The sequence below is a fragment of the Hyperoodon ampullatus genome, assembly GCF_949752795.1.
Source record: "Hyperoodon ampullatus genome assembly, chromosome: X".
Classification (NCBI taxonomy): Eukaryota; Metazoa; Chordata; class Mammalia; order Artiodactyla; family Ziphiidae; genus Hyperoodon; species Hyperoodon ampullatus.
In genome coordinates, this window is record NC_136913.1 from 21,109,151 (window position 1) to 21,124,584 (window position 15,434).

Sequence of the window (15,434 nt, forward strand, 5' to 3'; positions counted from 1 at the left end):
ACATAAATGTCAGTAAGTGGCAATTTCCTGAAAACACATACATGAGTCATGGTACCACTGTCAACTCCTCTTTCACTTCAGGATATATGATAGGTGACCAAGTAACATATAGGCAGAGTGTGGGCATCTATGTCCATCTGGATATTAAATACTCGTAGAGTTGCCATATTTTGAAAATAAAATTATCAGATGCCTAGTAAAATTTGAATTTCAGATAAACAACACAACTATTCTAGTATAAGTATACCCCATTGGAACATACTAAAGAATTATTGTTTATCTGAAATTCAAATTGAACTGAGCATCCTGTATTTTATCTGGCAACCCTAAATACTAGAAAAGCTTAATTTGTTTCTTCTTTTTTTTCTTCATTTTTTACCAAAAGTAAATACAAATAGGAGTTCTAATGTTTTTTTCCTGCATGCTTAGCAATGGAGACCACTTCTAAGAAGCTATACCACCGGAGTCCCTGGACAAACCAGTATTCTCGTCAAATAGCTAACACAGCCAAATGCTAATAAGAAAAACACACTCTCCTTTCATTTAAGTTTCTGAAACTACTCCCTCCCCAATCCCCTCACTATATTTTAATAAAATCCCAGGTCAGTGCTATGACTTACTGATACAGAATCTTCTTCATTTTTCCAGCCAGTAAGTCTGCTCAAGGGGAGAGAGAAAATTACAGGTATAGCAGAAAGAAGTTTGAGCCACAAGTGCGGGTATGTGTGTCAAATCCCCCTTCCCTGTTCTACCTGTGGTTTACAGGGGTAGCAGCAGGTACACTTTGCCCTCTCCAACCCCAACACTGGCACCCAAGATGTTATCAACGTTGAAAGAGATCACTCTAGGAATGCAGTGATTATGGCCTAAGGAGTTCAAGGGAACACATGGTTGGACAATGTGTCTTTGTGCCTTTATACTATAAGATTCTGAAAGGTAAATTTAACATGAGCAGAAAGTGACTTATCATTCACACTTTCCTGCCTACTTTGAATAAGTCTGTTCAGCATCAACAAAGCATGGTAAACAACATCTGAGAGAGTCACTGGAAGCCAGTATTTACGGCAGCATGATGGCTGATGCAGTGTCATGGGTAAGGAAATAGCCAGCATTAAGTAAAGTGTTTTAGGGAACCGCAGGGCAATAAGATCTACGTTGTTCCAGTATAAACAGGTTCCAAAGAGCCCTGGCACTCTGAGTGTCTCTTTCTCATGAAGGGAAGAGGTGGGTGGGGAGGTGATATTATCCAGGAATGGTGCATGTAACAATAAAAAACACTAATAGATGGGACCTAGACCTGAGCAAGTAGAGATCATAGCTGGACACGAGAAAGAATCTTCAGGTGTATTGATCTGACAATAAACAAATATGTAGGGCTTCCCTGGTGGTGCAGTGGTTAAGAATCCGCCTACCAATGCAGGGGACACGGGTTCGAGCCCTGGTCCGGGAAGATCCCACATGCCGCGGAGTAACTAAGCCTGTGAGCCATGGCCGCTGAGCCTGCGCTCTAGAGCCCACGAGCCACAGCTACTGAAGCCCACACGCCCAGAGCCCGTGCTCCGCAACAAGAGAAGCCACCGCAATGAGAAGCCCATGCACCGCAACGAAGAGTAGCCTCCGCTCGCTGCATCTAGAGAAAGCCCGCGCTGAAACAAAGACCCAACGCAGCCAAAAATAAAAATAAATAAAATAAATAATTTTTTTTAAAAAACCAAATATGTATCTACTGCATCTCTACCCACTATCCTCAGTCTTCATCAGTACACTGCTATACTTCACATGGGTCCGTGAATTTTTATAATATGTTTTACACTGAATCACTTATATAGATAGAGGTCCCACATGAAATATTCGTCAGTGCCCCACACACTTTAGGGGTGGCCCTAGTGCCAAGCAGTCCCAAAGTTCTCCTGTGCTGCTTGACTATGTAATTTGGAAATGGCACACAGCCTCAGGACATTCTCATGGGCAAGGTCATCCTCCGCATTATAAGGGGTAACACTTATTGAGTGCCAACTCTGGGCCTGGCTCTGGGCTCAGGGATATGAATATATTAACTCATTTTACACTCACGTTAAATCATGGGAAAGAATAAGTTGCTTTCTTTTAAGCCACTGCATCTCAGAGTAGTGTTAAGCAAGCAATATATCACCGAAATAGGTTAGAGTTTTTTGTTTGATTCATCCCCCCGAACTGCTGTGGAACAGGCAGATCTCAGACTTTTTGGTCTCCCTTTTACAACTGCACAAATTGAGTCCTAAGAAGGCACAGGAGGGAGACTGGCAAGGGCAGGCCAATGGCTTTCCCCTGAGGAGGTGTAAAGACTGCGGAACCAGAACGAAGGCCTCAGCCTCCCAGACTAGACCCAGGCCCTGCCTCCCAACCATCTTGCCTCACTAACAAACAGGGGCAGTTCTGAAGTGACCTGACTGCATAGGGCTCTGCACCCCCTCGAACACACTATGCCCAGATCAGGAAAGCATCTCTTCCTTTCCCTGGAGCTGGAGATGTAGTGCCTTGGCTGGGGTCATTTGTGATCTCTGTAATGCCCTTTGTCTTATCGAGCAAACCTTCATTCTTGTTAATTCACACCCTTCAGAGGCAAGAGAGCAACAGAGAGAGAGTGTGAGCACTGAAAACGCATGAAGACCAGCTAACATGGGGTTGGGGGCAGGCAGCACGAACAACAAGATCCTTGCGAGTTTCTCCAATCATTTCAGCCCCAAATCTCAGCATCACTTGCTGCCAGCTCCCTAACACCAGACAGAGCCGATCTCCCCTCATCCTTTGACCTCTACCAAGACGATCCACCAGGTCATCATTAGCGCCTAGTGCAGGGACATGGGGACCATTTCCCAACAAGTTCACATCACACAAGAAGCTCCAGCACGACAACACAGAGGGGAATATCAGGAACTTTGTCCTTTTTCCTCCTTGCCAATGAGTTTTTAACTTGATTACTAAGATGTGTTTTAATCCAGTAAGACATGGTCCAAACAGAACAGAAGCCAACCTATAACAAGGCACACATGCAGCATGTGTGTGTTTGTGCGTATGTGCGTGACAGAGAGAGAGAGAGAATACAGGCTAAAAGAGGAGTAGAAGTGTCACTGTCACTGTCGCTCTGCCTGTTTATTTCTCTACAAACTGAATCAGAAGATCAGAGGATACGGCAGTGAATGGAACAGACAAAATTTCTCATAGAGCTTACTTTTAATTTGTGGGGAGAGGTGCAAGAGATAGGCAATAAATAAAAAACATAAATCATATGACATGTAAGATAATGATAAGTCACATGGAGAAAGATGAAGCAGGAAGTGAGGATGAGGAGTACACTTTGAGGGGGTGCATTTTTCAGTAGGGTGGGTAAGGCAGGCCTGAGGGGGGATATATAATAAAACGCAACATCTACCAAACTCACTGGCCCAAGGAAACTGTCATCGAGCAGCTCAAAGAAGTTAGAAGAGGTTTTGGTTTTTTTTAAAAAAAAAAACATCTTTAGGTCTTCCCTGGTGGCGCAGTGTTTGAGAGTCCGCCTGCTGGGCTTCCCTGGTGGCGCAGTGGTTGAACGTCCGCCTGCCGATGCAGGGGACGTGGGTTCGCGCCCTGGTCCGGGAGGATCCCACATGCCGCGGAGCGGCTGGGCCCGTGAGCCATGGCCGCTGAGCCTGCGCATCCAGAGCCTGTGCTCCGCAGCGGGAGAGGGCACAACAGAGGCCCGCGCACCGGAAAAAAAAAAAAGAGAGTCCGCCTGCCGATGAAGGGGACACGGGTTCGTGCCCCGGTCCGGGTAGATCCCACGTGCCGCGGAGCAGCTGGGCCCGTGAGCCATGGCCCCTGAGCCTGCGCGTCCGGAGCCTGTGCTCTGCAACGGGAGAGGCCATAACAGTGAGAGGCCTGCGTACCACAAAAAAAAAAAAAAAAAAACTTTATTGGAGTATACCTGCTTTACAATGGTGTGTTCGTTTCTGCTCTATAACAAAGTGAATCAGCTATACATATACATATATCCCCATATCTCCAAAGAGGTTGTTTTAAAAGGTAGTTTCAGCTAGGGAGGAGGAGTGTATCAATGAGGAGTTGTATTTGGCTGCCAGTAATTAAAATATAAGTGGTCTGAAACATTGTGGCCTAAACATTTCTTTTTCATTTGCATAAAAGAAGCATGGGGATAGGCCGTTCAGAAATACAGGCTGCCTCCATGCTGTCATCGGAGACGGGCTCCTTTGACTTTTCTGTTCTACTCTGCCGAGTCCCTGAATTCCTGGTTTCCATCTTCATGCTCGCTTCAGGCCAAGACAGTTGCTTAATCTCCAGCCATCACTCCTGTGTTCCAAGCAGAACTGTCCCTCTTACAGTCTTCTCATAGGTCCTGCCCAACATGTTTTGCTTCCATCTCATTGGCCACCCCTAGCTCTAAGCAAACCTGGCAATGTATTTTAGCCAGAATGTGACTTCTCATAATTAAGATTAAGCTTTTTTAACCAAGGAAAAAGAATGGCAATTAGCCCATATGGCTCAGGAAAGAAGGAGGGTAAGATGGAAGGAGTGTTCCAGTCTACAAAATGGCCGCTTTCTATTTTAATGCAGTGGATAGTGCAGCCTCCCACGGCTCAGTATCGCAGCAGCCGAGCCCATGGTACCTATGGGAGCCTGTGGTTAAAGCTTTATAGGACAGAGCCTCCAGGAGCAAGGTCACCATCTCCCTATCACTAGGGTCAATGCCCCCACCCAGCTCCTGTTTTGTCTTTCACCATATCACCGGCCCTTAAGTTTTAAGGAACCCTGAAGTTCCCCATCCAACACTTGAATCCTCCCTCAACATTCCAAAAAGATTTCCAGCTGGTAGTTCAAGCTAAAAACCTAACCTCCAAAAAAGATCCATCAACTGCTTCTGCCTTCTTACTGCTACCAGTTTCTACAAGCTCCAGCATCCTTCACCTAGCGGTCAGCAGCCCATAGCTGCTCTCTCTGGTTCCACTCTTGCATCCCTACATTCCACTCATCACACAGCAGCCAGAATGCCATTTTAATAATGTAAGCCCAGCCGTGTCACTTTCCTACTGAAATCTCTCTGGTGGCTTCTCATCACACAGAGTAAAATCCAAACACCATCATCTGGCCACTCCCCATCCCTTTCACTGCTTCTTTGCCGCTCCTCCCCTTTGCTCAGGGGCTCACATCCATTATCAAGGTATAATACTTGGTAATCCTCTAAATAATCCATTTCTTTCTATGGTCCATGTGTAGCATCTGTAAAATGATAATTTCCCAACTTCCTAATGTTCACACTGGCCTCTTTGTCACTTGAACACACCAAAGTCCTTTTCACCTTACGGCTTTTATCTGGAATGCTCTTCCCCACATGGCTGGATCCTTCTAATCATTCATATCTCCACTAGAATATCCCATCTCCTCAGAAAGACTTTCCCTGACTTACCCAGTCTAATGAAGTCCTATCCTTACTAGATACTCCCTAGCACATCACTCTAGTTTTTTCAGGCATGAAAAAATTTAACATGCTCATACATTTATTTCCTCTTTCATTATTACTGTTATTAAGTTCCATGAAGGTGGAAACACTGCTTCTGTTGTTCTCCCCATATGTGCAGCACCACAGTGAATGGGACGTGATAAGCCTTCGATACTGTTGAGTGAACGATGTGATGTGAAATGCCCTCACTCTCCTAGCCACTCTTCTCTAAACGTCCCTCAGTTGACTATAAGCCCTCTTAAACAGGCTCCAAAAAATACAACTCAATTCTTAGAATAGTATCATTAGCAAAGAACAGCATGGCACTCTTTGGCATTATATAATGTCCCCTAACATGGGTCAGTGGCTAATTTACAACATGAGTTTTGCATATGGGTTCATGGATCCATTTTCAGAATTTTCACAGGTGAGGGAACCCAGGTCACAAATCACTGACCCCTATCATGCCGTGTGATGATGTATGATCATGAGTAAAGGCCCCCCACAGCCCAGCAACGGACAGGTCTCCCTAAAAGCAACTTGAGATGCACAGATGTATACTGGCGGCACCTCAAAGCCTAAATGTTAACCACATAACCATTCTTCTGATTTTAATGGTAAATTCCTATTTTAAGAAAAAATCTAGAAGAGTTTAGACTTTTCATTGCATACTATTCCAATTTTTAGAGGTGACACAGACTTCTATGCATTCACAAAACATCATTTCTTTTCCTCCCAGGCATATAGCTGGGTCACAGTTAGGAGGAACCATATTACTGAGTTCTCACTGGTGAAATGTGAGTGGAAGTGATCTACACCACAGCAAAGAAGGGGACTAGATCCCTGCATGACAGAGTGGAGCAGAGTCACCTACACCCCCTACCTGAGTTGCAATGTGACATGAGCGAGAAATAAAATCTCACTGTAGTAAGCCACTGAGATTTTTTGAATGGTTTGTTATGACACTTATTCTACCCTGATTTATACAGAGAATAAAATAAACACCCTGTGATAATAATAATGCTTAATTTTCAAAGACAGACAATTCAACTTTCTGCAATCTCAGCCATTTGGGGCTGTTACAAATTATGTAGTTTTAACATCAGTGGGTGACAAGCAAAAAGCTAGTGGCTTCTTAGATGACATAAACATACTGTATTTGCTTTTCAAGTGCTGGAAATGTTTCTAACTAAAATATGAAAGAAATATCTTAACAGGCTGACTTGGGGGAAATACTCAACATGAAGAGACCAAAATGTTTTCCAAAAAGGGAAACAACTCGGTATGGTCCCAAAGCCCTGCCCGGGCTTTAATAGAGGGACACCCAAAGTAAAGTAAAATTGCTGAAGTTTAAGGGAAATTTTCTCATGAGGGTAGGATGCTATTAATTATCATTTAACTTAATGTTTATTTTTCTAAAGTGATTTTTTAAATTAAGGGAACTCTCCAAAGTCTCTATCCTGTCCTGGGGATTCATAGGATGAAACTGAATCACTCTTTTACATGACCACCCTTCAGATATTTCTTGCTAACACTGTATATTCAAGCCCTTAGATCTTCCTAAGAATCAGGAGACATTTTTCGGTGTAATTTCAGTTTTTCCTACCTTGACTATTTCTTTCTATATTCCAAGTGTAGCATTTGTAAAACTGTAATTTCCCAACTTGCTAATGTTCCCTGGACTACCACAGCCCTACTCACTAATTATATACAGTAGTTAGATGCATTATAATGTATTTTATTTGTAAAATATGGATGTATTTTACCAGAAGAGCAAAAGTATCAATTATCTCTAACAAAATTTAACTTGCAATATTTTTTAAATACACTCATCACAATTCTACAGATTCATTTCTTTAAATTTTTGTTTCTCTTATCATTTTCGTTATGCCCCATTCTCTCATCCAGTAGTATCAAGTTTCCAGGTTTCCAGCTTCTGGTTTGAAATCCATGGCCTGTAAATGTTTTAACTAAAGCAGAACTATAGAAAAATATACTAAATGAATACAGATGAGAAGGTTGTCTTTGGGTGGTGTGATTGCTTTCTGATTTGTGTTCATTTGCGTTTTCCAAGATTTTTGCATGGACCATATAGTTCATTTTATAATTAGAGAAAAAGTAAAAAATAAAGAATTAAACATAAAGTACTTCTTTTAGCCACTTAGCTTTTGGTATGTAATTACATATAAAAATTGCTTTTGCTTCATATTGGTCTTAGGAGTCTCTTGTCCTCAACTTCATACTGAAAAGGAGTGATACAGCAAAATGCTGTATTGTACTGTACTGAGCAGAATTCTTCTTCCTCCAAAGAAGACTGTTTAGAAATGAACATCTTTTGTAGGCACCTGTTTCCTTTTAATGGGGACAACAGATAAAGTTTGACTGAGAGAAATGCCAGTCGTGTCATGAGGCAGATGGATTAACTTTCTAATGTTTCCTTCCTGACAGTAAATCTCAAGTTTTACTCCTATGCTTAGGAAAATATTTTTAGAAATATCATTTGTTCAATAGAGATGATGCATTTTACTACTTCTTAGAGCAAATCATTGATCCCTATCACCGTGGCATTAGGTAGGCATCACAAATCATCCAGGCATGTGCCCTCGGCCTCAAATAAATCACTGACAGAGCAGTAAAGAAAAGGGAAATGCCAATCGGAAGTAGGGAGTCAAGAGGAAAAGATTTTGTGGTATCTCTAGTTATGACATTGCCTTTCTCTTAAAGACTTTGGTTATTCTAATTTCTTTTGCACTTTCCTCTTGAGGACTTCTCTCATGAAATATATTTTAGCCTAGTACAAATTTTCCCAGCAGGTATTTTTGAGTTCTTCAAAAATTCTATGTAGACTCATATTAAATATCATCCAAGGTGCATTTTAAATTAATAGGTCAAGCAGTGATAAAATGTATGAACTTTACATATATGTATATATACACCTACACACACATCAGTATTTACTGATTCAATTTTAAAGTTCCTATTTTAAAAAACTATCAATTCTCTAGTGGGAAGCAGCCGCAGAGCACAGGGAGATCAGCTCGGTGCTTTGTGACTGCCTGGAGGGGTGGGATGGGGAGGGCGGGAGGGAGGGAGATGCATGAGGGAAGGGATGTGGGAACAGATGTATATGTATGACTGATTCACTTTGTTATAAAGCAGAAACTAATTTAAAAAAATAAATTAAAAATAATAAAAATAATAAAAAAACTATCAATTCTCCAACCTAAAAATTCTCATCTAGTTTGTTTACATTCATTTTATTACCAGGGAGGGAAGATCCAGCTGAAGTTGGCCTCTTTCTCACCCCTCCCTGGTAACTTCCCCATGGTGACTTGCTGATGTGACTTCCTCACTAAGCTGGCAGCCCTGTTGGAAGATACCAACAGGAGAGTTTACATTCTAGCCATCTCCCATGGCACCCACTCAGACACAGGGAAGTCGCACATTCTTGTCACACCAGAGGGTGGGAATGTTGGCTGCACCTGGCACTGCACCTCTCAGTTCTGACTTTTCACCCTTACCATTACCCTGTGCCCCAGAAACATCAGCCCAGAGCAATGAAGCACCCTTCTGGCTTGGTGGCTCAGCAATCTTAGTCCAGGAGATAATCTTACTGTCAGATTTGGGGTGAGGAGGTTGTGTGGCTCAATCTGGTGGAAGGAGTAGGTAAGTTACATGTCCCCCAGGAAGAGGAGGGGGAGGGGATGGTCGCCACTCCATGAAACTCTACCCACCCCAACCAAAGATGGCTTCCCACCCTACAGCCATATTTTACCTGATGGAGGGGGAAGCAAGCAAATAGGGAAGGAATGTTGGTGCGTGTTCTGCTGAAACGGGGCCTCTTAGCAGGCAGACTCCGGAGGGAGGTGACTGTTCCTACAGACTGGCAATTCCCTGAACTCAAAACGCAGGGTACTCGGTGCCTTTTGTTCTCAGATGTGAGTTCTAGTCAAAATTTCACGGAAAGCCTACTTTGCACTTCACACCATGACTCTAAAGTGATTTCTTTGTCAACTGAAGCTTTGACATTTTGGAGCATTTAACTTGATTTCTGGCTGCCTATTCTGTGGGGTATCTCTGAGGGAAAAATAGCAGTCCCTTATCAAAAAGCCTAACTATTCTGTACAGATAATTCCTACCATCCCATCCAGGAAAATTACTGACCTTTGGACATACAGCCCTGCAAAAAGCAAATTTAGAGCATTTTTACCCTTGATGTTTTATCTAGGATAAACGTAGAAATGGCTATGTGTATTCCATGTAGCACGTGCTTAGAAAATGTCATTGAACTGAGCTAAATTATCTGGAAGAAAGGAGGCTTTTAAATGCTGTATATAATTTTACTATGAACCTTCCCTCCAGTCCTTTGGGAAGATACTTGCTTAGAAAATGTGTCAATACTTTCCTCCAAAATCAGGTCTGGGAAACCCCAAATGAGGTCCAAAGTCTGAGGTTCTAATCAGAGTTTCTTTAGGAAATGCCCATTTTATAGAGTAATATGGAGTGGGACAGGTAAACACACCCCTCCCACATACACATACACACACAATATACATAAGTCTATATATTAACAATAGTTCTGTAAGTGGTAGAATTCTGTTATTTTTAAGTTTTCTTTACGCTGTTGCATATCTTACAAATTCCTACAATTAATATATATTAATAATGAGATGAACAATGATACCTTTTATTAAATTCTTACATCTGCCCGTCACTGTGATACACTTTCTTACTTTCTTAAACCTTGTTTAAACCTCAAAACAGGACGAAAAGTAGGAACTATGATTAACCTCATTTTACTGATGGAAAAACTATAACTTAGAGGTTTTTCATTGCACACCTGGAAAGATGGAACGGTTAACAGATGGCAAAGTCAATATATGAGTCCATGTCTATCTGAATCTACGTTTATATTCTTTCCACTACACCATGTGATATAACTGATGCAAGAGAACCTTCATTGGACCACACATTAGAAGTGCCTCACCATGATCAACATGTCCACGTTTATCGCCATGAGGTGGGATGTAAAATATTGCCCTCCATCTGAAGGCAGAACAGGAGATAGGCAGAAGGGACACAAAGTAGGCATCTGAAAAGTTGGCTTTGTTTTCCCTACAAAGCATATAAAGCAATGTGGAGTGAAGGGAGACAGATGAATTGAGTACACACTCAAGACTATACTAACGCACAGCTGTGGATGGGAGGCCAACAGTTCAAGAAAACCTCGCCTACTCAGATGTCTGACTTGCAGCAGCCTCAGCCAGTTGTAACCCAGGGGACCTCAAAATTAGTTTAAAGGACATTTGGGCACCACAGATGCCCCAAAGAGCTTTGAAATGAATAATGTTAGAAATATGTACAGATACCACTGGTCTCCCCCAGATAACCATATGTGTGAAAAACAGCAATGGATTAGATACAGAACTCATTGAGAGCTAAAGAAAGTCTACCAGTGGCAAGGAACAAGAGATCAGCAGAGCAGGCAGAAGAAGTAGAAGTGTCCAAGCAAAGCAGTAGGGTGAGGGTGGACATTCAGTGACTGGACCATCTGAGTCCTCCATGCTTCAACAGCCCCTAAATATATTACAATATTAGAACAAGAAAGGACACTGGAGGTTATTGGAGGTCACCTTAGACCCTTCCCTATTTTACAATGGAGTTGATGAAGTGACAAAACTATTGCTGCTAAAAATTATAATCCCAGGTCATTAGGAAGAAGTAATGATCATGTCAAAATACTATGTTTAAGAAGGCTACGAAAAGTAAAAATAAATGTAATGGCATTTACACATGTAAACTTATATTTTCCAAAAAATGTTCTTTTGTGAAATATCTCATTCTCTGATGAGGTCAGATATATTGGTCATTATGATAAAACCTAGCAACAATAGTAGTAGAGGACATTCAGTTTTTCAAAGTCTACCATCTCTTTTCATCTTCATACCCTCCCTATGAAATTGCCAAGAGAAGTATTTGGTACAATTATCCTCACTTTATAGATGTGTCTCAGTGAAGCCACTCAAGGTTGGCAGAGCCACTATTAAAACCTGGACCTCCTAATTCACAGTTCTGGGCACTTTCTTCCATGTTTCATTGTCTCAAAGCTTCTTCTGAGGAGTGATGCTAGATAAAAGTAAGTACCTAAGAAAAGGTGGCCATGCAATATCACTTATACATTTATTCTTTCAACAAATCAGTTAGCCACTCCCACAAAAAAGCTACAAAAAACACCCCAAACTAAGTGGCTTTAAACAATAGTCATTATACTCTCACAAATTTATGTGTTGGTTGAGGGGTAGATAATTCAGGATGGGCTCCGCTGGTCAATTCTGCTGGTCTCAGCTATGGCCTGGCTGGCCTGGCTGGGGCTTGGCTGTGGTGGTACAGCTCTTCTCCATGTCTCTCATCCTCCTCCTCCTGGGGCTGGACAGTGAGCCCAGGCACGTACCTCTCATGGCAATAGTAGAGGTACAGGAAGATAAGCCTCATTTTCAAGTATTTTCCAAGCTTTTGGGCAGCCCTCCAAGCCTTTGACCCACGAATATTCCATGGGCCAAAGCAAGTCACATAACTAAACTCAAAGCCAAGAGGCAGGAAAATAGATTCCTCCTCTTTAATGGGACAAACTGCAAAGTCAGATGGCAAAGGATATGGATATGGGAGGAGTGAAGAATTGAGCCCATGAACGCAGTCTACGACAGTACCTACCATATTCCAGGCACTGTGCTAGGCACTAAGGAAACAGTGCTGATCATGATAGGAGCTGGCCTGCTAGAGCTTACAGTCAAAAACTCATCATTAAACATCCACCCACACAGACTCCACTGCAGTCTGCTACAACTATAATCAAAATTTAACAATAAAGGTAAATCTGTTACCCTTATCTTATCTTGCATTTCTAGGAGGAATAAGTGTTTTCAGGGATTATCCATTATTTTGAAATCCTTTCACCACTGCTCCCCTTCTGTTGTCATGCATATGTCATATGGTCTCATATAGATATATTCGTTCAAGTAAATCATTGAATTTATTTAGAGAACTAGTGGAATAGTCTTTCTCCGCTCTTCTGGCTATGGGTCTATGTGAGAATCTGTGGGTAGGATGGAAAATTTCTCACTTTAAGAAGCTGAGGACTTGCATCCCAGGGCTCCACCCCTTTCAAGTATCCTGTCTGTATCACAAAGTTGTTACTTAATTCCAAAACACTTACTTAGAGCCATCTATGTATCAGGCTCAGTGATCAGGGTTTTTCCATCTAATGATTCATCTAATCCTCATGACAATGTTGTGAGTAAAACTAGTAGAAAATGTTCCCCGTATTCAACACATGGTTATTAAAGCACTAATTATATGCCAGGCACCGGGCCTGCCACATGAGAAATACATACATTTCTGGCCTTCAGAGAGACAGACCTGTAAACAATACAATTAAAATATAATGAGTTAAGAGCCCTTATAGGAGACAATGCACTTTAAAACATTATGCAAATATAAGGTATTATAATTAAGCATAGCTGTAGGTCTCGAAGACTGCATCCTGTTTTCAGAAGTACCTAATTTATATACAAGGAAATCTGTGGTACTGAGACAATTTGAAGTGAATGGAGGAATACCCTGACCCCAAACCATGTGCCACCATTGTTTCCATCATTCTGAGAAAATCCAATTAAAATAGAAAAAAAAAAAAGCATGATGCTTGCCAGACCAGCAGAAAAGTGACAGTCTTTGCAGATTCAAGAGAATACTGAAGAAATATATGTGCCCAGGACAGGGGATAAGGAAAGATGAGTAAACACTCCAAAAATGATATAGATTGAGGGAACTCAGGGCATAAACCTAAAAAATTAGAGCGTGGAGCGATCTTATTTAGGCATTGGTTCCAATTTCCTTGATATGAAATCAATGCCCATGAGTTCCAGACACACAAAAAAAGAGCTTAGCAGCTCCAGCACTTCACAAAATAATTGTTTAAACATATAATCAACCTAAATACTTATCCTACTCCCCATAAACTTTTTCTCTACTTCTTTCCTTCCTTCCCCAAATATTTCCTAAAGTAAAGCATGCTAATTGCTGGAAGGTACCTTATGACATCAGCCACTGAGTCAGCTTATCTTATCAAAAACTTTCACTGACAAATAGAAAATGTTTTTAATAAAGCACATACCCTCAGACATAAAAGGAGTTATTTATCACAAATTTAAAACCCCCATAAAGCCCAACCACTGATGACTAGAGATGTTACTTAGAATATCAGTGCCACAATCTCAGCACTGCTTTCACTAAATGACTTTGCCAAAGTTATGAAACCTTCATAATTCCATGAAAAATGGGTGTCTCTAACAATACCATGTATAATTAAGCATATACTGCTGTGCAGTTGGAAAATTCCATTGTCACCTGCATCAGCCTCAAAGATCAATTTGCATACATGGATCAAAGGGAACCTTACAGCTTGCTGGTTTATTTAAAAATGAACCAGAGAAAAAAAAGTGAACCAGGACAATTTCTTTTTTTGCTTTTTTTTTTTTACATCTTTATTGGAGTATAATTGCTTTACAATGGTGTGTTAGTTTCTGCTTTATAAGAAAGTGAATCAGTTATACATATACGTATGTTACCATATCTCTTCCCTCTTGTGTCTCCCGCCCTCCCGCCCTCCCTATCCCACCCCTCTAGGTGGTCACAAAGCACCGAGCTGATCTCCCTGTGCTATGCGGCTGCTTCCCACTAGCTATCTATTTTACGTTTGGTAGTGTATATATGTCCATGCCATTTTAAGACCTTATTAAATCTCTCAAATTCATCAGAATAAGAATGTTTTGACTTGTAAACAGCAAAGTACTTTATAAGGAATTATGAGGGAGATGCATTTATCAATTGCTTGAGTTGAACTTTTCTGATGTGTTTGTTTTCATTCCTGGTCTCTCTCAAGCCTCAATATTCTTCAATCTTGTTCAAATTAATGATATATTTTAAAGTCAAGTCGAATTGATATTATTGCATTCAATTAAACATGCAAAGCTTCGGCAGGTCCTCCGGAAGTGCAGGAGTGGAGAAAATATTGCTGACATGAAATAGAAACCAAAGCCCCTCGCATCTTCATTTTGTGCAACATCCTTCCAGGAGAACCAAGCAAGGGACAAGCCAGGCTGGGGAGTTATTCATGGCCAGGATAGAGGGAGGGAATGGAAAGCAGAGACCAGGGTCAAGGACAAAGGCCCACTTCTACTGGTGATAGAGGGTCACTGTGACTGTCCTTTACCTATTACCTCTCAGCTCTAAGATCACCCTTCTGTGAGCCTGGAGCTGGAACTCTGCAAGCCACAATTTCCCAGCACCCTTGCTAGCTGGTTTCCTGTCCAGTTTTGCCAGGGGGAGACTGAACGTGGAGGAGCTCCTAGAGAAAACTGGAACGTGGGAGGAGGGGAAAGAGGACTTCCTACTTCTTTCCCAGTCTCTGTCAGCATCACTCCAACAGCAGCCTCACCCTGCACCCTGAGAGGTGCCAGGAGCGGCTGGAGGATCAGTCATCTGTGCTCCCTCACTCCCTGGGCCATGCTACCTAGGCCATCAGAGCACCCACTGGATTACCCCCTTATTGGCCCCAGTACCAGCAGCAGGGCATCTGCTCCACGGAGGTCCAGGCACCAGTCACAACCTGCTCCATTTCCAAGCCCCTGGGCTCTAAGACACCCCTTGTCCCTCTTGTCCTCCCAGCCCAGGGTGGGAACAGCTCCTGCAGCTGTTCATCTAGGGCCTCCCTAGGCTTCTCCTTTTGTTCGCTAGCCTTCCAACACCCGTGTAACCAATTCCTGTATTAAATCCCTTCCATGTAAATTCCTAGTGTAGTTTCTTTTTTCTTGACTAGATCCTAATTGATATTCTCACCAAGGCAGCGACTGTCAATGAAGAAAGAAAGGGGAGTTTTGCATTGCTGGTGAGGGACTGGGGAAAG